The following is a 25,679-nucleotide window of genomic DNA, read 5'->3' as shown; positions in this document are numbered from 1 at the left end:
ACCTTTGAAATTGCATTCTCAATTTGCGATTCTCTAATGGAGAATCGCATATTGAGAATGTCTTCCCATTCATTCCTATGGGCCTCTAGGCCCATAGGAATGAATGGGGAGGTATTCCTTAATTGCAATTCTCAATTGGAGAATCGTAAATAAGGAATTTTAAGAAATAGATATTTTTTTAGCGATTTCTTGATGCATTGCAGTTTGTAATTCCTTAATTGCGATTCCTTATTTTTCGCAATTAAGGAACCGCAAAAAGCAATATTGATGCATGTGCCCCATAATGTGTGGAATGGCTTTGTCTGCATCTTCAGTAAAGATCAGGACGTCATTGGCATATGCTACAACTACCTGCCTGCCAGATTGGATATGGACGTTGGATAGGCAGCTATTTATCTTAACTTTCGCCACTGGAGCCTCGTACAGGGCCATAACCATTCTGATGAAACACTCGCCAAGTTGGAATTTGCGGAGGGCCTCGTGTAGGAAGGCCCAAGAGGCCTTGACAGGGGCTTTTCCTGTGTCAGGGGCGATTGCCTTGGTGGGCGAGGGTGATAACGGAGATTTTTCAAGGGCATGACAGAAGAGACAGATGTTACCTGTGGCTAGCCTTCCCATCAGAAATCCAGTTTGGGTTGGGGCAATGAATTTCAGTAAAACCCTCTCTAGTGATTGTGGTAGGATTTTACTGTATAATGTACAGTCAATATTGAGTAGTGATATTGGCCTGTAGTTTTTGACGTCCAGTGTATACTTCCCTTCTTTTGGGAAGACAACTATTGTGGCCTCGGTGGCCGTGCCAGAGATGTGGCGGGAGGAAGCTCATGACTGGAACAAGGTAAGTAGTGGTTCTGCTAGGATGGCTGAAAATGTTTGGTAGAAGGCCACGGTGTCCCCGTCCAGACCTGGGGCTTTGCCAGATTTGAGGGATTTAATGAATGAGGGAATTTCCTCAACGGAATTTGGAATTTGTACTCTTCTAAAGCCGATGGGAGAGAGCAGGAGTTCCGATATGAAACACAGTCTTTGAGTTCAATTATATTCTTGGGGGTGTAGAAGTCTGAATAGACGTTGTGGAACACCTCAAAGATCTCAGTTGGGGAGGTTACTGCATGGTCTAAATTGTTTTTAATAGCTGAGGTGATGGATTTGTTTTTGAAGTATTTCAGGTAATTGGCGAGGGCCTTCCTGGCTTTATTTCTAGTGGTTGATTTTTCCACATTGGCAACGTTCACCCATCTCTGCATGATTACGAGTTTGGAAGTCCTGGAGCAAGCCAAAGCCGCTACCCTCCTGCCAGATTACAAGTTTTTTGTGGTCTTGCAGGTGGGCACGGCCAGCATATTGTGAGCCCCTGACCGCTGTGGTCGCAGCGGTGCAATGGCGGACTAACTGCCAAAGTTGTAATACGGTGATCAGACCGCCGGTTCGGCAGTGGTTGGACCGCCGTGCATCCATGAGTCTGGCGTTCCGTGGACCGCCAGACTCATAATCAGGCCCTTAGTATTTGGTTGTACTCAAATTGTAGTTGGCGCAGTTTAGCGATGTCATGTGAGCCAGCAGAGTGTCTTATTAATTCATTTAGAGCTTTAATCTCTGACTCAATAGAATCAAGACATTTATTCAAGGAATTGTTTCTGGAAGCAACTAAGTTCAGAAGAGTGCCACTGAGAGTGGCTTTTAGCGTGTCCCATCTAACTGAGTCCGAGGTATCACCTACTTGGTTTACATTTAGGAATTGTTGGATTGTGTCGTAAATTTTTGACTTGGAAGCTTTGTCCTCCAATAGTGCATCATTAAGGGGCCACACTTTTGAGATTGGGAGTCTATCTGTGAGTGAAATCTCGAGCGATATGCATGCATGGTCGCTAATTAGTATTGATTCAAGCCTGGAGTTCTGTGCCCCAGGAACAAGAGATTTGTCTACTAAGATGTAATCAATTCTTGTGAAGGTATGGTGTGGTTAGTAATAAAATGTGTAGTCACTACCGCACAGGTTAAATGGTCTCCATATATCAATGAGATTGTTGTTTATGAAGCACAATTTCATCCATTTATGAGACCTGCGGCCATAAAATTTGTGAACAGAAATTGTATCTAAAACACCAGCCACTGTGAGATTGAAGTCCCCCCAACAATAATACCAACATTGTCTGGGATTTCTGAGAGGTGCTTGTCCAAATCCTGCCAGAAGGTGACCGCGTTATTGTTGGAGGCATAGATATTTACTAATGCCAACTCCTTGTTATTTAGTAACCTTGTGATTAACCAGTGTCCCTGGTGGCAATGTGTGTGAGAAAGGACTGATAACCCAACATTTTTAGCGATTAATGTGCTGGCGCTGTTTTTTTTGCTATAGCTGGAGAGAGTAGCATTTCCGTGACCCAAGGGCGATAGAATCTGGCATCTTTAACCAACTCGATGTGAGTCTCTTGGAGGAGAATATCTCCTTTGAGTTTGTTACGGTAATTGGTGAATTATTTCTTCTTTACTGGTTGTGAGAGAGCTTTAGTGTTTAAAGAAGGTATTATGATATTAGCCATCGGGTAGAAGATAGAATGCAGGGTATGTGGAGAGTCAATGTCGGAGTACGGGGGTGTTGGTCAGCTGCTCTTGTGGGATACCAGGGCCAAATCAGAGTGACGTGGAGAGTGGACGAGGTAAGCGATGCTATGATGAGGCAGGTATTAGGAAATCAAAGATAGTGCGGATGTTGAGTGGGAGGCATCGCCATAACAACCGAGGATCATGGACGAAGACTGACGAGTGAGGAAGTGGATGCGAGGGCAGCGCATAATGCCTTGCAGACCTAGTTTGGGGGCCATGCATCACTGAGGATTCATCATGAGGGAAAGGGTTTGAGATGGGGTGAGCAGGAAGGAGAAGAAGGAAGATCAGAAGATAGAAGAGAAGAATAAATAGTAAAGTAAACTTAAGCAAAATAGAACCCGAAAACCTATCCCACCCACCACCCATCATTTGAAACATGAACAAGCTGCAGTTCCCCACTCAATCTAGGAAAGAGAAGAGGAAAGCCACGAGGAGGTTGTGCCCAAACATTGGCCTTAGAGCTCAATCCTAATGGTAGAACATCCTGATGCAGAATATAGGACACAGTAAAGTCACAATATACATGTAAAATGCATTAACTTGTTCATGAAGTGGACCTAAAATTTGAAGAATAAACACTTAACTTAGAGGGAACAATGATGCAAGCATAGGAGCAACCTACCACGGTCAGAATATCAAAGTAGTTAAGCATGCACCGTAATCAGCGCGTGTGGCAGGAGTTTAGAAGAGTTTAGAAAAGCCTACTAGGATCCCATGGCTAAGATAGTACCAAGGGGTTGTTATAAAGTTAGAGTAGAACATCAATGTTAGATATTAGATGGTTACATAACAGGTTGTGCGCTAGTGAGTGATACAGGTGACAATATTAGTGACGGAGTATCGGATAGAACTAGCAGAGCAGTACAACAAGGTCTACTAGTGTGGAATTGAGGGGCAACACCAGAGTAGTGCACACAAATAAGTGATAGCAAGATAATTGGAGTAAGTATAAAGACTTGGAGAGAACTCAGATTGAGAGGCAAGATAAGAGATGCTGGTGCACTTATGGCTGGGTCTGTTGGAGCAATAGTGGCCTAGGAGGAGACCGCTGTGGTATTCAAACTAGATAGCCCTGTAGGAATGGTGTCAAATCGCTGTATCAGATTGTGTATTAGTGTCCAAAAAAGCTTGGAGGTTGTCAGAAGTGCAAAAGACCAGTGTTTTCCCCTAGAAGAATATGCTAAATTTTGCTGGATCAAGAAAGGAGAAGGGGGTGTTGCATTCTCTCAGACTCTGACATAGTGCCTAGAAGCCTTTCCTTGTGGCTAGTTTCCTCTGAGTAGTCTTAGGCAATCGATATGCATGAGCCTTTCCACATGATTTGTTGATTTTTCTTGATGTGAGCTAGGATTAATTCTGTGTGGCAATAACACAGTGGTTGAAGGGTCATAGTTCTTGGGTGAGAAGAATGACCAGGTGCGGAGTTAGTGGTTTGCTTGAGGTGATCCTGTGTGTATATGTGGTAAATAAGTGTCTTTGGCCCTTTGTCCCGGTTGTGGCCCACCACACTGGCGGTCCACCCACCTTATTACGACTTGAGCAGTTGGTCTGCCACAAGACCACAGCAACTGCCAGGGATCCATGATCCCGCAGTGATTGGGTAGTGGTCTGAGGCCGCAATATGGTGGCGGTGTTGAGCATATTTCGTGTTCCCTCACCACTACAGTTTTCATGGCGGTGAGCCTGCCATGAAAAGTGTGGCATGAGGAAGCTAAGGGGGCCCTACAGGGACCCCTGTTGCATAAGAGCCTGGGGGTACATTCTGGGGGGCTCATGTGGTGCCCCACTGTCAGTATGCACCCTCATTTCCTGCACGGCATGTACTGCACAGTCCATATCGTGCAAGAATGTGCTTTGACTTTCCCATTGCGGTGCCTTTCTAATGCTGAGATATGAGCCTTAGAAAGGCACTTCCGTGGGCCCGCCAACGCACTGCCCGCCAGGCCATTCATGAACTTGTAATCTGGCAGGTGGTATATGGATGAGTTTAGTGGTGTGGCAGCGGGGCACTGGCGTGGCGACCCGCTGTCACACTGCCAAACTCGTTATAAGGTCCTTTGTCTTGTCATTCAGTATGACTCTCTCCATAGAATACAGTAACTTAGTGTACTGTTAGGGTATAGTGTATGAAACTCTTGAATAAAGTGATAGAAAAATAGTAGAAGTGGAATATATTTGATTAAAGCAAGTTACTGAAATAGCTTTAGGCAAAACATTTAACTTGAATCTCACCTTAACTTACCTTACACAAAAACAGAACAAGGCAAATCTGATGATGAAGCTTCCATTGCACTCCTACTCCTAGCTGAAGTGGCGGCTAAAAAAAACTAACCGTAGTAAATAATGTACAGTAACACTGGCTCGAGTGATAGGCTCCTCAGATGAGGTAACAATAGGCCAGGGCATGTTCATACAGCAGCCAAGGAACATTAGCATATATATTCTATAAAGTCTTAAGCAAATGAGAGTCACAGGTACTCAAATAGAGAATCTTCTTTGAAACCTCCTTAAAAATGGAAAAGCCACCAAATAGCCACAAAGTTTTGAAACTGGAACCCATTCTTTCTAATGAAGAATAAACACAGTCACACAAGCAACTTAGGTTCTGAAACATACCTCCCACCACAATATCTAGAACTTCATTCGAGAGACAAGGTCTCTGAAATGACACATGCTCAGGAATCAAGCGTCCAACGGAAGAGGGTTGGGTCTCTATGAGATTCTTAGACCCTTCAGATGATAAAGAGCTGCAAATATCAGAATGTGCAATAATCTCCACTGATGGAAAAAGTCAGAATCCCACACTCACCATTGGTCAACCAGGGGTAATCAGAACCACGAGGACTTGAATTTTAAGCACCTTAATACTCTCTGATTAACTAAATAAACCAAGTAGAGCCTGTGGATAAAACTGGTGATGCTGTTTGTTGTGCATAGCAAAAAACATAGGCCTGGCGACAAACACAAATTGAAAGGATTTCAGTTTGCTTGCAATGCCAGGCAAATTGCCACAGAACTTGATCTCCTCAGTGCTTTTAATCTTTAACTCCAAAGTGGAAGATGCCCAACTGAAGACATCTCCGGTGGTTTAGCCAAACCACATTCAAGCCTTGAATTGTTTATCCATCTTTGATGTTTTGAGCTGGATTGTATTCAACATATTTTTTTTAATTAGAGTTCACACCCCTAACTGCAGTGAAAGTCTATTCTAAGTCATCCTCAACTGGTGAAAACAATTAGAACCAAAGGATACTTGTGGTAAGATCGTTTCTTCTCACTCTTTGCCTTGTGTCATGGGCAGTAACTTCCTCTGTTTTACCCACCAATGGCGCTGAACTCAACCGCCTTGTGATCACTGTCAACCCTCGGGGCTTCACAATGATCATCTGGAGTCCACATGCGCGTAACCCCATGTATGTGCACAGGCGGCTTTGCTGTTGAATAGCTGCTGTACTGTTCACATACAGCTAGGCCAGCATAGTGTTGAAGTACCCATCGGAAGACGTAGATATCAAGCTGTGGCTGTAAATGTCAGAATGCCTAGATGACAGCCGCTAGATGGGCCGGTCCATGAAAACGTCTGGCGAACCAGCTACTTTAGGGCAATGCTTACCATGAGTGCAGAACTTAACGTAGATACAGAAACAGCTACCCGAACGGCAGAAACAGCCCTAATCCTACTGAGTCCACCATTGAGAAGCTAATCGCCTGAATTGTGCTGGACTGACGATGACGACATGGTATGCCAATACAGCCAACAAGTCTAGCCCATCTGGCTATTGACCTGGAAAGAAAACATCAATCGAACGCCTCTCAGCGGCAGGCGTAGCAGATATTGTCAGCACTGCTGATGGCTCCCATCATTGCTGTCCCCGCCGCAACCTGAAGATGATGCTGGTGTCAGGTGAAAGAGCACACCAACGCATCTGCACAACGCAGGCCAAGACCCCAGAAAACAGGGACCACAGTACCTGTACCTACTCTCAATCACAGAAATGATTATGCCCCTCTCCACCACTGCATGGTTGCTTACCCGTCTCTCCAACGCCTCACTCATTCGCCATCACTGGCCTCGTTCACTTCAGAGCACTCTCATTCTTTCAGTGAAGCGTCTCTCTCTTTCCCCGTTGTTGGCCTCACTCACTTCAATTGAATGTCACTCATTCCTAACAGTGGACCTGAGGAGTGTTGGAAGTTGAATTACAGCTCAACAGGGTCGACTGAGACAGAAAATAGGCCAAAATAAAAGTGGGCTCCAATTAGCAATTCATAAGGCTAATAAAGTGGTCCACATTTGAAAATCGTGGCAGTTTTAAGCTTGTAAATACGTCTTGTATCGATATTTTGCAAAATATGGTAGTCTGCATGCTTTTGTGCTTGCTGCAGGCAGTGTTTGTGGTAATTAGGGAAGTCAACTGTATAAACCGGCCAATCAGACCATGAAACAGGCCAACAAACAGTCAAAAAACAGTCTCACACACTGAGCTCTCAGATCAGCCATTCTGGAAATGCCAGATTGCCCTATATGCCAGTCCAACCCTCTGGCTGAAGCTTTGCTATGCACACAAGACAGCTCTCAGAACAATGGATTCTGGCGTTCCTGTGGCGGTACAAAGTGCTCGCCGGTGAAATCCTCCAACCTGCAAAAATCAGTTTTGAGTGATCTTGATGCCCTAAAATCCTTTAGTGTTGTCAGGGGCCTAGCAAGGGAATGTTGGGGGAGGGGGTTCAGGTCCGCCCGGGCGGCATGAGTTTTTGGGGGCTGCACCAACTTCACTCCCAGCTGTTACATTCGGCCACCGCGGTCCGCAAATGCGGGGGCCGCCACGGGCGGCAAGGCCTAGCTACACCACTGAAAGTTGCAAATGGTTTTGCTGAGACACAATATCATTTAGTAATGTATTTAGCATGTGAAAATCAAACAATGTGTCACTGAAGCCCAGGGAGACTGCATTTGCATGTGGATGGAGGAAGGGCGTGGAAGATGATTTCAGGGACTGACACATTGTTCCCCAAACCCCCCCCCCCCCCCCCCCCCCCCCACCCGGTGCAGTCACAAACTCCCCATTGAATTATAAGGTGGTAGTACTAGGTTAGCCTAACTCTTACATAGCACCCATTATATAACATACCTGCCAACTTGAAGAACAATCTCACTGTGTGAGGACGGGGATTTGAAGGGAGCGGGCCTTGTGCCGAGGAGTACCTATGAGGCACTTTTAAACACCTCCCACCCCTCCAAGAAATAGCTTGCTGAGACCGGTACTGATGTCCTGGAGTGTTTTTACACCACTTAATGGGTGTCTGCAGTTCAAAGCCATGGAAAACAAACTGAAAAAACACTATTTCCAGTGGTTTTCAGCTCGTTTCCCCTGCCACTGTGTGATATCGGCTCCTCACTGGGAGACCGTGTGATGGGAGCCAATATTGTGTGTCACACAGTGACACCGTGTGAGTTGACAGGTATGCATAACCACATCTCCATGCGCTGATCACCATGTGGTCTGCAATCAGTATAAACAATGATAATGTAACAGATTTATAAAGCGCAGAGATGCTCCTAGGAGTGTCCCGGTGCTAATCCTAGAGCAAGCCAGATTACATAGTGAATAGCCAAGTTTTTAATCTGTTCCTAAAAGCAAGTTCTGTAGTTTCCTGTCTCAGATGCATCAGGAGAGAGTTCCATGCAGTAGGCCGCAGCACAGAAAAAGAGCGACCTGCATTCCTTGACAGTCTCACTCTCGGGACTTTGGCCAAGGCCAGATGAGAAGAACGGAGGCTTCTTGCAAGATTATAGAACAGAATACGGGAAGCCAGAGATCCTGGGCCAATGTTCTGGAGAGCACAAAAAATCTGTATCAAGGCTTTAAATAAGGATTCTCTTCTTTACTGGGAGCCAGTGCAAAGAGGAGAGATGACTCGAGATCCTCGCTAACTTCAATAGATTCAGTAGGAGGCGCGCCACAGTGTTTTGCGCCACTTGCAATCTGGCATATTCTGCCAGGCAAGATATAAGGCGTTAGCATAATCGAGGTGAGATGAAATGGGAGCCTAGATACCTGTTTTCCTGGCAGAGAAGGACAGAAGAGGCAGAAATTATTTTAACGCCCTTAATGTACCCAAGCACATGCCAGCCCCTATACTGATATGGGGTACGATAGACAGGCACTTGTCGAATTTAACTCCTAGGTTCCTGGCTGCGTCTGTATGAGACGCAGGTGGGATGGAGCCATCTGGCCAGCAAACGGACCAGTCAAAGGGCGCCATGGTGCCAAAAAAACGATTTTCTGTTTTATCAGTATTGCACATCAGCCGATTCTGATGTAGGCAGGAAAAACTGCTGTAAGGCAAGGATTGATAGAGTCAAGAGTCAGGTCCTATCCCTCCATAAAGGAGAAGATAATATGCGTGTCATCAGCATAAGACACAATCTTAGCACCAAATGACTCAATAATTAAACCAAGAGGGGTAAGATACACATTAAACAATGTAGGGCTAAGGGATGAGCCCTGCGGAACCCCGACTGAATCAGACCTGTTGCCAGAGGCAGACGGAGGCAGCCAAACCTCCTGTTCACTATTCTCTAGCCCTTTCGCTGCGGCGGCAATTTTGCCGCAGCGCTAAGGGGCAGGGGGAACCGCACGGCGCTCCGACGCTTGTGACGGAACCGCTCCGTCACGCCCCTCGGGTGGGTTGTGCTTGTGACGGAGCGGTTCCGTCACGGCCCCGCCCGCTCAATAGAACACGTCGCGCAGGCGCGGCGAGCGGGCCATGACGGAACCGCTCCGTCACAAGCGTGGGAGGGGCTAGAAAAGGAGGAAAGCTAGCTAAGGACAAGATTCTTCACTCGAATCCTTGCAAGATGGTCTATGAGGAAAGAATGGGGGACCATATCAAAGGCGGCAGACAGGTCTAGCAAGTTCAGCACTGCCCTGCCCTTGACATCCAATGTAACTTTATTTTCCTCAGTCACCTCTAATAAGGCTGTCTCTGAGCTTAAGTTCACACTTAGTGACAAGTACACTTAAGGTAGATTGCCGGGCCTCAGCATCAATATTAAAAACCAGACATATATGATTCCCAAATAACACCAACACATGATTTAATTTTCCACATAAGGCCCCAAACAACCATTCTGAACTCTAAAACCCTCAATAACAGACAAGACATGCCAAATACAACAAATAGTATGTCCTATTTGACCATAGTTTGTACAAACAAATTTCAAACTTTAAACCATTTTGAAACGTAAAAATCCTTAACTGTTTCCCACAATGAATAAACACACTTCACGTGTTCTGATCCCTTGGTGTCATTTCAAGATTTTACCCAAATCCCATGCTGTTTATTTGGGATAGTAAACGTATTTTATTTGAGGATTTTTGTGTGCGTTTCGTGTAGATTACTTGGACAATTGCATGGGAATTACTAAGGCTATTGCAATGATTTGGAGAGATTCTGGATATTTCATAGGGGCTGTTTGGACATGTCATGCTGATTATATATGACACTTCAAACTGATTATCTTGGGCACATGATACTGATTATTTTGAGGCATATCAGTTCTGTTTGAGGCCATCCAGAGTCATTTTTGGGGTTCATATCTTTATTATATGGGGGTTCTTGCTAATGATGTTAGGTGATTTTATTGTGTTATTATGTGGTGTTTTGGTCTAATTTTTCACACCGATTATACGTATTTCTTGCAAATTATTATGCATTAATTACCTGGTGATTAATTCCAGTGTATTGCACTCATTGGGACATTTCTCTCTCATTGTCTGGATTACTTCGGGCTGGTTCTTTGTAGAAACGACATGCTGACTAGGCCGAGGTATTCCATGCTGACTAATGTGTGTCTTCAAGGAACTTACTACGGTCAAATCATGCTGATTATTTTGAGGAGTTCAGGTTGATTATTAAGGGAGAGATTTTGGCAGTTATGTGAGATTGCATTATGACTATATAGGGAAAGTTGTTATTAATACATTGAAAGCGTTCACACTGATTTTTTCGGGACATTTACTTCTGATTATCCGTAGGCATTTTGTAACGATAACCTTGGAGCATTTACATTACTGATAATTACTTTAGGGCATTTCTTGCTGATTTTGTTCTAGAATGTTATCAATATATTATCAAGGATGCTTTGCACTGATTATTTGGGGCAAATAAGGCTTGTTTGTGTCATTATGTATTGTAGTTGGAGGTAGGGTGACCAACCGTCCGTAAATTTCATGGACAGTCCGTAATTTCGGCCGTCTGTCCGTTGTCCGTGAAGGATTCTTTAACGGACGCCATTTGTCCGTCATTTTAACAGGGCACCGGTTGCCCCACCCTAAAGCCGGCACAGCTTGCCGCCACCTCCCTTCTTCACACCGATGCTGCACCAAAGCTCCTCAGATACTCAGCAGCATTGGAGAGGCACAGCGGGATGGCAACCCTCACACCTCCAGCCCTTGATGACCTGTGAAGAGGTGCTCGAAGGTGACTGAGAGGGAGGGGCTGGGGCTGCAGCTTCAGGAGCAGGGACATCTATTCAGATGCAAACAGCCCTGAATGCATCATGTCTCTGCTATTTAGAGGGGGGCTCACACATTCCATTTCTACCCAGGGCCCCAAACATCCAAGACTCGGCCAGATTACACCCCTGATTACACCGAGGCAGCATGTGCTTCTCTTCACCGAGCTTAATTACTGTCACTAAATTGTAAGCAAACCTCAGTTCTTCAAACATGCAGTCTATAATGTAATACAATAAAGAAATGGCACAATCGCACCCACACTGATTAACAAAGTATGGAGGCAAATCAGTTCAATCAGTTCTCTTAGAGTATCTCCTGTACATCACAGTGGGGGGATGGCATTTTGGACAGAAAGCCTGTCTTCTCGTTGTCTTGTGCAGGAGGGGGTGAGGAGCCCAAGATGATACTAGAATACTGCATGCCCACCCCTGTGCCCACCCTGGTGGATCCTGTTCCCTCTCCTGCCCTCCCCTCAGTGATGGCTCCTGTCCCCCATGTGGTGGTTCCAGTCCACTCCCCACCCCTACCCCCCGCCTGTGATGGCTCCTGTCCCCCCATGTGGTGGCTCCAGTCCACCCCCCTCCCCCGCCTGTGATGGCTCCTGTCCCCCCATGTTGTGGCTCGAGTCCGCCCCCGCCTGTGATGGCTCTTGTCCCCCCCTGTGGTGGATCCTGTCTCCGCCCTGGGTGGCTTCTGTCCCAGTCCTGGAACGGCCACTGCAGCGAGGGTGAAGTTCTTGAAGGGCCTCTTCTCAAAAGGGCTCAGCTCAAAATTAATATGAACAGGTGGGCGAGTAAGTAAGTGAAGGGATGGGTGATTGGCTGGATGAATTAGTAAAAGGGTGAATGGATGAATGAAAGATTGAATAAATGGATAATGTGAGAGGATGGATGGATTGATGAGTGAGGGGAAGGATGGAGAGAAAATGTAAATAGCTGGATGTATGGGTGGAAGGGTAGCTGGATGATGGATGAGGGGAAGGATGATGGATGAGGAGAAGAATGATGGATGAGGAGAAGGATGATGGATGAGGAGAAAGATGGATGGATGGATGGAGGGGAAGGATGGATGGATGAGGGGAAGGATAAATGGATGGGATGGATGGATGGATGTATGGGTGGAAGGGTAGCTGGATGATGGATGAGGGGAAGGATGATGGATGAGGAGAAGAATGATGGATGAGGAGAAGGATGATGGATGAGGAGAAAGATGGATGGATGGATGGATGGAGGGGAAGGATGGATGGATGAGGGGAAGGATAAATGGATGGGATGGATGGATGGATGGATGGGTGAGGAGAAGGATGGATGATGGATGAAAGGAAGGATGGATGATGGGAAGGATGGATGGATGAGGGGGAAGGATGGATGGATGAGGGGGAAGGATGGATGAGGGGAAGGAAGGATGGATGGATGTGGGGAAGGATGGATGGATGAGGGGATGGATGGATGGTTGAGGGGATGGATGGAGGGGAAGGATGGATGGATGGGTGGGTGAAAGGATGGATGGATGATGAGGGGAAGGATGGATGGATGATGAGGGGATGGATGGATGGATGATGAGGGGAAGGGTGGATGGGTGGATGATGAGGGGAAGGGTGGATGGATGGATGGATGATGAGGGGGTGGGTGAAAGGATGGATGGATGGATGATGAGGGGATGGATGGATGATGAGGGGGTGGGTGAAAGGATGAATGATGAGGGGAAGGTTGGATGGGTGGATGATGAGGGGAAGGGTGGATGGATGGATGATGAGGGGGTGGGTGAAAGGATGGATGGATGGATGATGATGGGATGGATGGATGATGAGGGGGTGGGTGAAAGGATGGATGGATGATGAGGGGAAGGATGGATGGATGATGAGGGGAAGGATGGATGGATGATGAGTGGGTGGGTAGAAGGATGGATGGATGATGAGAGAAAAGGATGGATCGATGATGAGGGAAAGGATGGATGGATGATGAGGGAACGGATGATGGATGGATGGATGATGGGTGGGTGAAAGAATGGATGGATGGAGAGTGGGTGGGTGAAAGGATGGATGGATGGATGATGAGTGGGTGGGTGAAAGGATGGATGGATGATGAGTGGGTGGGTGAAAGGATGGATGGATGGATGAGTGGGTGGGTGGGTGGATGGTGGGTGGGTGAAAGGATGGATCAGTGGATTGGATGGTGGGTGGGTGAAAGGATGGATGAGTGGGTGGGTGGATGGTGGGTGGGTGGATGGTTGGGTGGATGATGGGTGGGTAGGTGGATGAGTGAAATGATGGATGGATTGATGGATTGATAAGTGCAAGGGTGAGTGAATGGACGTATGAGTGAAAGGGTGGATGTAAGGATGGATGAGTGAGTGAAAGGGAGGGTAGATAGACAAAAGGATGAATAGATGTGTGAAGGAGTAAAATGATAAATGGATGAGTGATAGGGTCAATGGATGGATTCATGAGTGGATGAGTAGATGGATGGGTGGGTGGGTGGATGGATGGATGGAAGGAAGGATGGCTAAGTGAAAGGGTCGATGAAGAGAGAAAGGGAGGATGGATGGATGACTAAAAGAGTGGATGGGTGGAAGGATTAGTAAGTGAAAGGATGGCTGGATTGGTGAACGGGTAAATGGCTGGATGGATGAGTGAATGTATGGATGGGATGAAGAGTGGATGGATAAGTGTACAGATGGATAGGGTGAAAGGGTGGATGGATGGATGGATAATGGAGGATGAGTGAAAGGATGGATGAGGGGATGGATGAAGGGATGGATGAGTGAAATGATAGATGGAAGGATACATGATGGATAGGTTTGCAAATGGTTGAATATGTTTGGAAATGGCTGGGCTTACTTATATACTATTGCGCAACCTCTGATGTGTCTGTAAAACGTACCTATTGTCCTGAAGTTTTGTCCTGAATTTTGACCCTTTGTCCTGAATTTTTACACTCACCGTCCTGAATTTGCACCAATGCCAGTTGGTCACCCTAGTTGGGGGTATATCTCGCCGATAGATTTCATACTGCTTATATGGGGTATTCCATGCTCATTATTTTGGGTCTCTTTTGCTGATTATCTCAGTCACTTCATTATTTAGGGTGTTACATTTTGATTTTGCGGTAATTCATGCATATGCCCTTCATGCTGATTATTTGAGGCCATTTATACAGTTTATTTTTGGGGAATTTCATCATCATCAATTAGCACTTTCATATTTTCGGTTGCACTTATGGAGTTACATGAAAACAAATCCAGCTGCATTATTGTAATTTCATGGCTGGCATGTGATATCTACCTTTCCATTGGCACTTTTCATGGCCCTATTTTAATAAAGGTTCTCCCCAAAAAGTGTACTGGACGCACTCTTTTACACCCCTGAGCAGACCTGCGTCCATTCATATATGTTGTCTTCAATTACTAAGTCAGCACACGTATAAAAATGAACGAATTCTTTTGTTTTTTTTACCCCAGAATTTCTTGTACTGTAAAACTGTTCTGCTAAAGTGCATTAGTAAGAAAGGAAATAAACGGTGCGTCCTATTTCTGATTGAACCTAAGCACTAAGGGGCTTATATAAGCCACTTGTGTCGCCGATACGTCACTTTTTTCCACTTTAAAAAAGTGACGTACCGGAGGCACCACAAGCGGCTTGTAAATAAGCCCCTAAATCTTTCCAAATAAATAATCCCATGAATTATTTTATGTTATGTGGCCTCTCGTGAACTGTAAACTCAGTTTCTTGCAGCCTCGCCTTTGCTGTGCTGTTTCACACAGCGAGGCGAGGTGCCTATGAGGTGAAGGTGAGGCGAGGTGAGGTCGGGCGGAAGTGTTTTGCCGAGCACTCATCTGTGTGCGTTGCCCAACCCATAACGTCATGTTGTGCTCCGACAGCCCTCAGTTTTGGTTTTCTCTCCTGGCTGCTCACAAGACCTGAGCAGAGGCCGACTCTCCCAGCAGGTGATGAGGAAGTCACGTGAGGAAGGCCTACCGGGTTGGAACACCGCTAGTGCCACTCGCAGGGTCATGACCTGAGATCTGCGAAAACGTTCACGTGCCCCAGGGCACATACCTCAACCGTGAGCAGGCCGTAACACCAAGTGTGTGATACATAATCCGTTTTTGTGTTCGTTTAAGAGGCATTTAATTATTGATCAAGCACCCAGTGAAGCGAACATCACCGCTGTGTAATGTAATATCCGATTTTTCATGTTGCAGCGCAGGTGGGCTAGGGCGGGAGCTGAGGGTTTGGCTGAAAACTTCTAGTGAGAAGGTGGTTTTGATTTGTATTACAGAAATGGATCAGGGATTTGCAGTAGTGCAGATATGAAGGCTAGTAAATTCCAGCTGAGTTGCCACTGAGTAGCCACGTTAGTGTCCATTTTGTCAGATAGCCTTGTAGGTGAGGCAAAACCTGTATCCTCCCTGTGGTTTGATCCACAGAGGCCAAGTAAGATTGTATCCACAATGTTTTATACTGTCTGAAAACATGTTTGGGATGGAAACCAGGGTAAAATGAATTGCAATGGGCGAGCTCGGAGAGGCATTGGGTAACAGCCTTTGTGACTCTCTGAAGTGAAGGCGAGGTGTCGGTCAGAGCTGAGCCCCAGGTTGGTGTAAAAGGATCTTCTACCTAGACTATATGGTCAATAGAGGGCCTAGGCGCTGCTTCTCAATCCATTTTATTTCCTCGGCATAGCCAAATCTGATTTGTAAACCTCAAGATATATTTGTACATTTTGGCGCAATGGACGATTGTATACCTGGGCTATATTTAAGGTGAAATAGATTTGGTTATCATCATGTAAAATGTGCCCGAAAGTTGATGTAGGAATGGCGATAGGGGCACTACCTTTGAGAGAGATTGGCATAGTCTTGAGGAGCCCATGCAAGCTCATCTGCTCCTCCTATGGAAAAAGGAAATGATCCAAGTGGCTTGTCAATGCCTGCTGTATCGCATAACTGTTTAAAATGTCATGGTTGACTTTGTCAAAGGTTGGTAATACGCCCAGATGGCTCGCGCCCTGGTGATCTTTTCCAGACCCCTTTATTGATGATCTGATGTAGATATTCTGCCATGTTTCTCAGGGCAGATTGTTTTTTGCAACCTGGGTGCAGATCAAAACAAACACTCAATACACAATTTTACTGACCACAAACATGCATATCATACATACACTAAGACCAAGATCACCAAGATAATACTATGAAGCTATACAGGTGGTATACAAATGAAATACTTTTATTATAATGCATGAGATTACTTTTAAAAAAAGCAGGTGATATTGTAATAAATATGTGCAAAACTAAAAATGAACATGGTATTATGATTGTAATCATGTACACTTCTAATCAAAAGTTCATATCAGAAAAATATTTCATTACTAATCTCATTTAACAGAATAAACGTACACATTCTTTTAAAACACAAACATATGTACTGCATTGGTCAATGGCCAATTTACAACAAGAATAAAAAGAACCGATTTTGCTAAAAGGGAGAATTCATTTATTCATATTTGTCATTAAAGGTACACTAATCGTAAACCAAATCATTGAATACACCATAGTGTATGGAGCTTCCTTATTTCCATCAAGGTTTAAGTCACTTTAATGTCAGAAAGCTGCATCAGTGCGTTTCGGTGGGTTTATGTAGATCCAAACCACCTTCTTCAGGAAATTGTTAAATATCTCCCACAAAGATTTAAGGGTGGTGCTCAACACGCACTGCTTCTAGTTGTGGGCACCTCGGATTGATACGCCTAGATGGTTCCACAATAATCCCCTGGGTGTGGATCCTTATATGCAGTAATCACGTGGCTGATTCTCCATGTACTTTAAAAAGGAACTCAACAGTTTCTACTCTATTCTCCTAATCAACGAGGGTCACATTCGTGGACTCCTCAGAGCTCAAAGAATGCCAGGACCAGGTGTCATTCTCGGTCTGCCTTGCTAGCGTCTCACAAAGGAAAATGCAACCTGGGTGAAAACCTGACTGAAGGTGGTGTAACAGGACGTGTCTCCAAGTTTCCCCAAATCTGACTGTCATCACTCTTCAAGCATGTTGGCCATGAAAGAGATGCTAGTTGAGGCAACAAATTGTATGTTCTTAGAATAGGGTTTCTTCCTTGGATACTAGCACCTTTAAGGAGTCACAGCCTGATCCTGTAATGTATAGGCCTCTGAAATGATGGCAGAAAGCTACTAGAAGCAAACATTGCTGCTGGTATTATTGCGGCGAAGTGTTATGTGCTTGCTTACATTCAATAGTGCCCAAGAGAATGCTAGTGAGTCATCCTGGGAGATTTGATGATGTAATGGATCCCAGGATGATTACCTAGAGCTGAGGGGCAGGGGTGAGGCGGACTACTCCTTCTGTATTTTCAGCAACCTTACCATTGTCTGACTTCTACATGACAAATTAGCGACAAGTTTGGCCAAAGGAGGAGCAGATCACGCTTTGTGTTTTTTAACTGTTCCACTATTGTAGAAACCACGCTGATTGCCAGGAACAACTACCATTAGATCTTTGGATTCAGATTTTCCAGGAGTAACAGCCTCTTGTCTTAGAGGACAGACCGACTCACTGTGGATGGGCGTGATGAAATACATGACAAAGTACATTTATGTAGGCCGTGCCGAGCTAGATGAAAATGGTGCACACGCAGTGACCGTTGTATATACCGTTGTTTGGAGTAAATGTGCTTGACATTCAGAAATTCGACATGGCCTTCTTGCACTGAACACGTACTGAGAGCTTGTACGTATAGCACTGCCTCCCAAAAAATGTCTTTGGAGGTGGCGCTGTGAAGACGGCCAGCATAAACTTAAGCAATGTGACTTTTACAAGACGGCCATTTTGTGTTAATCTATTTTGACTATCTGTGTATGCAGCAGCTCCGTATTTGAATGTCAACACCCACAGAGGTTATGTAGGAAGTCAATTAAATAATTTACACACTTGCTTGTGTGTCCTCAGGATATTCCAGTCATCGTGGATACTGGGAGGTACTTCTTTTCAAATTCTTCCTTACTCCTTCACATATTATTGTGACAGTCATGGAGCACTATTAGTATCCGAAGCATCATTTGTACAAAAATGCTTTATTCAAAGTATCTGCAGCAGATTAATTAAATAATTATTTCAGCGCTTTATGTTGTGAGAAGTTCCTCTACACTACTTTGTACTGAGATTTAGGAGCATTTGTATCTACAGAACAGTGCAGTGTTTCTGGTGTGGTGAAGTGTGGACTGTGACCTATTCCAGTATTCTACTGGTGAAGTGTGGACAATCGAAAATTCCACCAAATGTATCACAAGTCGACTAACCTCTTCTCTTAGTCCTACTCAAGTGTTTTGGCCGTCAGTATCAGAACATTCTCTACATTGGTGTGAAGGGAAGGAATATTTCTTAAACTATATTGAGACTATGGATATTGATGGCAAACTGACTCCAAACCAAAAGAAAAGAATAAGTTTGCATTCTTTAGGTCCACTAGGGTTAAATAATTAGAGGTTAAATGCATAAAGCAGTTCATGAGGGTGGTGATGTGAATGTTTTTAGTTCATCTATTGCTGATTTAGACTTGTTTTCCCCCAAATGTTTGCATTGGAATTACATGGTATAAATTCTTTTAGGGGAAACAACATAAAAGTGACTCTATTGAGGAGTATGTTTGTGAATTGAAAAAACTTAAAACTTGCAACAGATTGTAAATTTGGCACAATAGAAGAGGATTTGAATTCTGGTTTTAATGCACACTTTTAATGTGTCAATGCAGGAACGGTTGTGGGTGAATGGAGATGCAGTTCTTGAAGAGGTGTTCAACATTGTACGGATGGCAGAAACCTTGAAGATTGATGAGAATTAATCAGAAGTTGTTTCCAAGATATAAAACAGTCTTGAGAGCAAAAGTTAATTATTTAGCTTTTGCTAAAATATGCTCTCCAAAGAAAATTAAATGTAGCAATTGAGGCATAATAGGACACTGTGCTAAAGTGTGTTAAAAACAATCCAAAAAGTTACATGTGTGGGTGTTGCTGACATTGATGGTAATAAGCCTTCAGATAAATAAATAAAATAGTGAGGATGGATTAATAGAAAGTTTTATTAAACTGACAGAGACTCTCATATTGAGTATTAACCCTTCCGCTGCTAGGCTTTTTTCCACTAGGATGACCTTTTTGGCTTTTTGGGGTAGTTTGTGCTTCATATATTTTTTCCACATAAGGTATCCATGCAAAATTTGTGTCCTTTTTTCAACATTTTGGGGGATCCAAAGGTACCCAGGGTTTGTGGATACCCCTGGAGCGGGACTGAGAAAATAGGCACAATATAGCTAAATGTTGAGTTTTTTGGGGAGAAATAGGGAAAAGTGTTCTGCAAAAAAGTGTCTGTTTTTCCCCAAAAAATGGCATCAACAAAAGGTTTTCTGTGCTAAAGTTACAATTTTCCCAACTGCAAGGAATATGCAGAGCAGAATAAACACATCTATGTTTTTTACCACCGTTTTTGGCATTTTTCAAAGAGGTAGCCCATTCCAATTTTGTTGTGCTTTCGGCCTACTTCCAGCTTGTGGTGAAAACGTCTGTGGAACCCATGGGTGATCCTTGAGAGCTATAGATTTCTGAAAAGTAGACAACATTTTAAAGTCAGCAAGAGCTCATTCGTGTAGATGCCTCAAGGTTTTCTGAAAGAAACTAAGGGCCTGATTACGATGACGGTGGGACCGCCCGACAGCCCGTCGGTGGCGGTCCTATCGCCATCGTAATGAAGATTCCCGTCCTCCACATTAGGATGGCAGACGGATGGTTGGCAGTCGGAGAGACCAACCGCCACATGTAGAATGGTAGGGCCGAATTCGACCAAGAACCCTTCAGTATTTGGCCGGCGTTAGACGCCTCTCATACCATTCGAGATTACCAAACAAAGAGGCAGGCGCTGGAGACAGAAGGCAGGAAACAGGAGTTTATTCCGACGGAGCAGAACACGTCAAATCAGACAACAGGGTATCTTCTCGAGGTGCTCTAAACGCATCCTTGAGGCCTGGCCTCTTATACACAGGTTTATTGCTTTATTACATAAAACACATTCTTGTCAATACTTTGATGTACGGAAAGGCATCCTCGGAATCTCCGCTCCAAACCCGTTCCCACACATAGTTACAGTAAAAGTCCACACCCCGATCTCAGTAGGTGATGACTATCGCGCAGCTGGATATCCCGCCGGCTCCCGGAATGTGTGCGGCTGATCGGATCTCATGGGGTGGGGGCTTTTATCAGTCATAGATTCTTTGAAGAGGGACAGCTTCCTACTGTAAAGGGGCAATAAACTGTATCCGCAGGGCTAGGTGATGGCCTGGGATCGGGCGGGACAATCGGGCACAGAGGAAGGGGGTTCATCAAAGGATGCGTGATCATTAAAGGGACGGAGGGAGGTGTTAGTCGGGTACGGGATGTGGCTCCGAGGCAGGGCCGCGCTGAAGGGGTGGTTTATGGCCCAAGCATGTGAGAACGTGTGCTGTCAGCGCGCTGGGAATGCTGGCGGGGTCAGAGAGGGAGAGAGAGAGACGCGCTGGCTATCGGCAGTGGGCAGAGAGGCCATGGCGTTCAAAATGGCTGCTACTTACGCGCACATTTGAGCTAAAAGGGGACAAGATGGCGCCGATAATGTTTACGTCGCAATCTAGATTTTAACAGTCCTCCCTTTTCAACATATCTAGCCAGCTTGTTAATTTATGTCTATCCCCATCATATTACGGATTTCTACATCATACAAAGCTTTCATGCGTTCAGCTTCAAAGTTCGGAGTCTTAGGGCAAACACAGTTAGCAAATAGTGAACACAGAGGTGGCAAGCATTGAATACCCAGGCAGAGTACGCATATTACGACGATTGGTATCAGTACAATCATGAGCAACCTCCATCCCCAGTCCTTTACAGTACTCCAGAACCAACTCCCGAGCGACCATCCTTCTTGTTCCTGATGAACTTCTGAGGAGAGTCTGTGGAGGTGTTCGATGGCCTTGTAAACGGAGGGTGAATTGTCTGGTATGTAGGTACAACAGCTGGACCCGATGATACGACATGCTCCTCCACGGTCCGCCAGAACCACATCTAGAACAAGGCGGTTTTGAAGAGCCACCAGACGGACAGCCTGAAGCTCGGCCGTATTGTTTGTGAGGATACCAGCTGTAATGTTCATCGTTGTCTCGACTGCCTGGGATAAATGTCGAATGGCACGACTGTTCGCCATCGGACCCCAAAGTGGAACAAGTCCTTTCATTGCATCCAAGAATTGTGCTCCAGTGGAGTCGGCCTGCTCGATGTCCTTAGCTCGTCTCTGTCGGTGATGGTTTGCCGGAGCCACAAAGGTTGGAGGAAGGATGAAGGCTATGTAGCAGGTACCTCCCCAGCCCTTTGGGAGCCAGGTGTAGGCTTTTGTCCCACAGACGAAGTACATGTTTGGAGAGGTGACAAAAGAGGGTGGGTCGGTTGAGTACAAAGTTCTGGTGATGCGGCAAGTGCTGTGGCCCACCATTTGTGTCCCATGGCCTGTGATGCATTCGAGGCCCGAGACATTTACGACAGATAGGGCCACAGTCAGGGTGGCAGCTGTTCGTTTCCGGATGTAGGAGAAGGTGGGTCTGGCTGGATTGTTGAATATTTGCATCTCCACCATTTCTTTAGCGGGGATGTCCATGTGAACAGAGGCATTGGAGGATAGAGGGCAAAAAGGAGCAGCAGCTCTCTTGGTTTTGTTCAGCCAGACTCCATGATAAAAGTGTGACATAGTTTCGCTGGAAGTGGCGTTGTCTCTGTAGCTCTCTTGCAAGAGGATCAGCCAGGCAAGGCAGGAGCCATGAACAGAGAAAGGTGAAGGGATGAAGGGGATGGAATGTCCGGTGGCATGTGGCATCAACCCACAGATCCAGCAATTCGTGGCATTTGCAGCAAGGTTGTGTTGGTGCAGCAACTGTACGAAGGAGTTGTTCCAGAACTCCTTACGCCTTTCTTGGATTTGAGGTGGAAGAGAGACCAGGTAGTGTTCTTTCATGGTGGTAGGCTGTGCAGTCGTTAGAAATGTCTTATAAGCCGGTGCGTTCTCTTCCATGATCCAGAAGGTAGTCATGAGGAGGAGGCAAAAGAGAAGAGTGATAAGAAGAGCAATAGTCTTTGAGCTGTGCAAACTGTCAGTTTTCGGGTTCCTGTAGCGGGTCTTCGGATGTCCGGTTGCTTCCATCATCTTCGTATCGGGCGCTTCCATCATCTTCAAGGTGCTCGGCAGTGGGCAGAACCACAGACTTCGTTTGGTTTCTCTCCTGGCAGCCTTTGTAGCGTTAGGCCGCCGCTCTGAGAATGATAACTTAGTCAGTGGTCTACTTAACCGAAGCTCCCTCCTTTCGTCGCAGGTTATACCCTTCTCTGGATGGCACAGTGGGATCAGGGAATTTCGCCAATTCGAGTGCCTCCGTTTCAGAGTAGCAGCTCAGGGATGGTCTGTCTTTGTTCAGGAGCTCTTCCTGGGTGCTCACGTCTTCGGTCGACGTCAGGGCCGGAGAGATTTTCTTGCAATGATGTGCATGCAGCCAATTTCGCTTCCCCTCCACTCGAAGAGCTGTTCGGGTGGTGATCAAGACTTGCCAGGGGCCCGTCCAGCGGGGTTCCAGACTCTTCTCCCGCTGGAAGTTCCGAATCAGGACGAAATCTCCAGGCTGGATGGTATGTCCGGGGCCCCTGGAAGCATCGGGGATGGCCTGCAGCGCCTGATGATGAATAACAGACAGTGTTTTAGTTAGGTTATACAGATAGTCAGACATTAGGACGTCCGGGACGTCGTGAATAGATGTCGGTTTGGGTGCGGACCAGATACTCATGGGCCGGCCGAAAACGACCTCGTAAGGGGTCAAGTGGTGTTTGGTGGGGGTGGAACGCATTGACAGCAATGCTAGGGGGAGAGCGTCTGGCCATTTTAGTCCTGTGGTAGCCACTATTTTTGCCAGTTTTAGTTTCAATGTGGCATTATGCCGCTCGACCAGTCCAGCAGATTGGGGGTGGAAAACTGCGTGGAATTTCTGTCGTACCCCCAGTCCTTTCAGGATGAGCTGGATAACCTCGGCTACAAAATGGGGGCCATTGTCACTCCATAAAATACGGCAAAGGCCGTAGCGAGGGAAGAACTCTTTCAGTAGTACTTTTGCAGTGGCAATAGCAGTGTTGTCACGCGTCGGGTAGGCTTCCACCCATTTGCTAAATGCGCACACAACAACAAGTACATACTTCAGTCCTTGACATCTCTCTAACTGGATATAGTCCATCTGTAGGACTTCAAATGGATGGTTGGGGACCCCAAACCCTCCCCGGGGTACGACAGTTCCTTTCCCAGGGTTGTGTTGCAGGCAGACTAGACATTGTTGGACTAATCGTTTGGCTGAGTCTGTAATTCTATTGTTATGCCAAACTCGGGAGACAAGTTCGGCCATAGGGGCAGATCCTATGTGTGCAGGGGAATGGGCCATCGTCAGTATGGGGATCAGATACGAGTTGGGTAGCAACCATTTGTTCGTGTCTTTTGTCCGCCAGCAGCCTTCATCATCCTTTAATCCCACCCGTGCCCATTCAGTCAATTCTTGTGGTGAGCTGGCCATTTGGATGTCCCTAATAGTTTCCCTAGCGTCCGTCCATTTTTCTGCTTGAGACCTAGTCACGTACATGCGAGTCGTCGTCCTGTTCTCAGCTGTGGTTCGGGCAGTGATGTCGGCCAGTGCATTTCCCTGTCCAATGATGTCTGTCACCTTTTTGTGTGCTTGGCATTTGATTACGGCAAGTTGTTTGGGGAGGAGAACCGCTTCAGTCAGAACGGAGACTAGATCTCCGTGCAGGATGGGCGTGCCATGAGATGTCAGAAATCCCCTCTCCTTCCATAAGAGCCCAAAATGATGAACCACCCCGAAGGCATACTGGTTGTCCGTGTAAATGTTTGCTGTCGTCCCCTTTGCTAGGATACATGCTCGTGTGAGGGCAATCAGTTCTGCCGCCTGGGCGGATCGTTGCGTGATGCGGGCGGTTTCAACTACAGTTCGGGCTGTGGTAACTGCATAGGCAGCTGAGGTGGTGCCGTCGGGGAGTTTAATGCAAGAGCCGTCTACCCATAGCTCTCCGTCAGGGTTTGGGAAGGCAGTGTCTCGGAGGTCAACTCTACTCCTAGTCTGTTCGTCCGTGAGGGTCACACAGTCATGTATTGGGGGCACATCGGGATCGTTTTCAGGCAAAGGCAGCAAGGTGGCTGGGTTCAGTGTGGAACATCGTTTCAGCGTGATGTGAGGTGCGAGCAGTGTCAGTTCGTACCCAGTCAGTCGCGCGCTGGTCAGGTGTTGTGTCTTGGTCTGGTTTAGGAGGGTGTCAACAGCACGAGGCACTAGTACTGTGAGGGAATTCGAGAGCACGATTCCCTCACTTTGTCGGATAGAGACAGCAGCAGCGGCTACTGCTTGAAGGCAGGCAGGCAAAGCTCTTGCTACCGGGTCAAGAGTGGCAGAGAAATAGGCACATGGTCGTTGTTTGGGGCCAATGGACTGAGTCAGGACAGACAAAGCGCATCCCTCCCTTTCGTGAGTGTAGAGAGAGAAGGGCTTTGTATAATCAGGGGTTCCTAGGACGGGCGCTGAACAAAGGGCGTCTCGTAGTTCCTTGAAGGAGGATTGACATTCAGGGGTCCAAGGGAGCGGGAAGGGGACATCTTTAGCCAGTAGGGAAAGTAGTGGTTTCACAATGAGGCTGAAATTTGGCAACCATTGTCAGCAGAAGGAGGTGAGGCCTACCAAAGAGCGGACTTGCTTCGGGGTTTTAGGGATAGGGGTCTCTAGAATAGCCTGTATTCGATCGGGTGTGAGCTTTCTCCCGTCTTTGGACAAGAGGTGGCCTAGGTAAGTGACTTGAGGTTGGCAGAATTGCAACTTCTTCTTGGAGACCTTGTGGCCATTTTCCGCGAGGAAGTGCAGGAGTTGGATGGTGGCTGTGACTGCAAGTGGAGTGGTGTCGGCCGCCAAAAGGATATCATCGACGTACTGTATCAACACCACTCCATCCGGCAATTGGACTGCATCCAGCTGTCTCTTGAGGGCCTGGCTGTAGATGCTTGGACTTTCAGTGTAGCCCTGGGGTGCTCTGCAAAATCTGTATGAGCGGGATTTTAAAGTGAAGCCGAAAAGGTAGCGGCTGTCTGGGTGGATGGGGATGGAGAAGAATGCGTTCTTGAGGTCGATTACCGTGAAGGTGGTGGCAGTGGAAGGAATCAGGGTCAGAATGGTGGTGATGTCTGAGACTACAGGGTACTGGGGTACAACCACTTTGTTGACTTCTCGTAGGTCGATGATGAAGCGGTACGCTTTTTCATCTCCCTCACCCTGCTTCTTTACAATGGGTAGGATAGGGCTGTTGCAAACATCGCTAACTACTTCTTCTACCACTCCCGCATCTACCAGGGACTGGATGATTTTTACCAACGCCTTCTCGCCTTCGGGCGATATCCGATACTGCGGGAGTTTGGGGAGTACTGCG

Source organism: Lissotriton helveticus, chromosome 1_1 (assembly GCF_964261635.1).
Source record: "Lissotriton helveticus chromosome 1_1, aLisHel1.1, whole genome shotgun sequence".
Taxonomy (NCBI): domain Eukaryota; kingdom Metazoa; phylum Chordata; class Amphibia; order Caudata; family Salamandridae; genus Lissotriton; species Lissotriton helveticus.
This window is presented reverse-complemented; position numbering follows the sequence as displayed.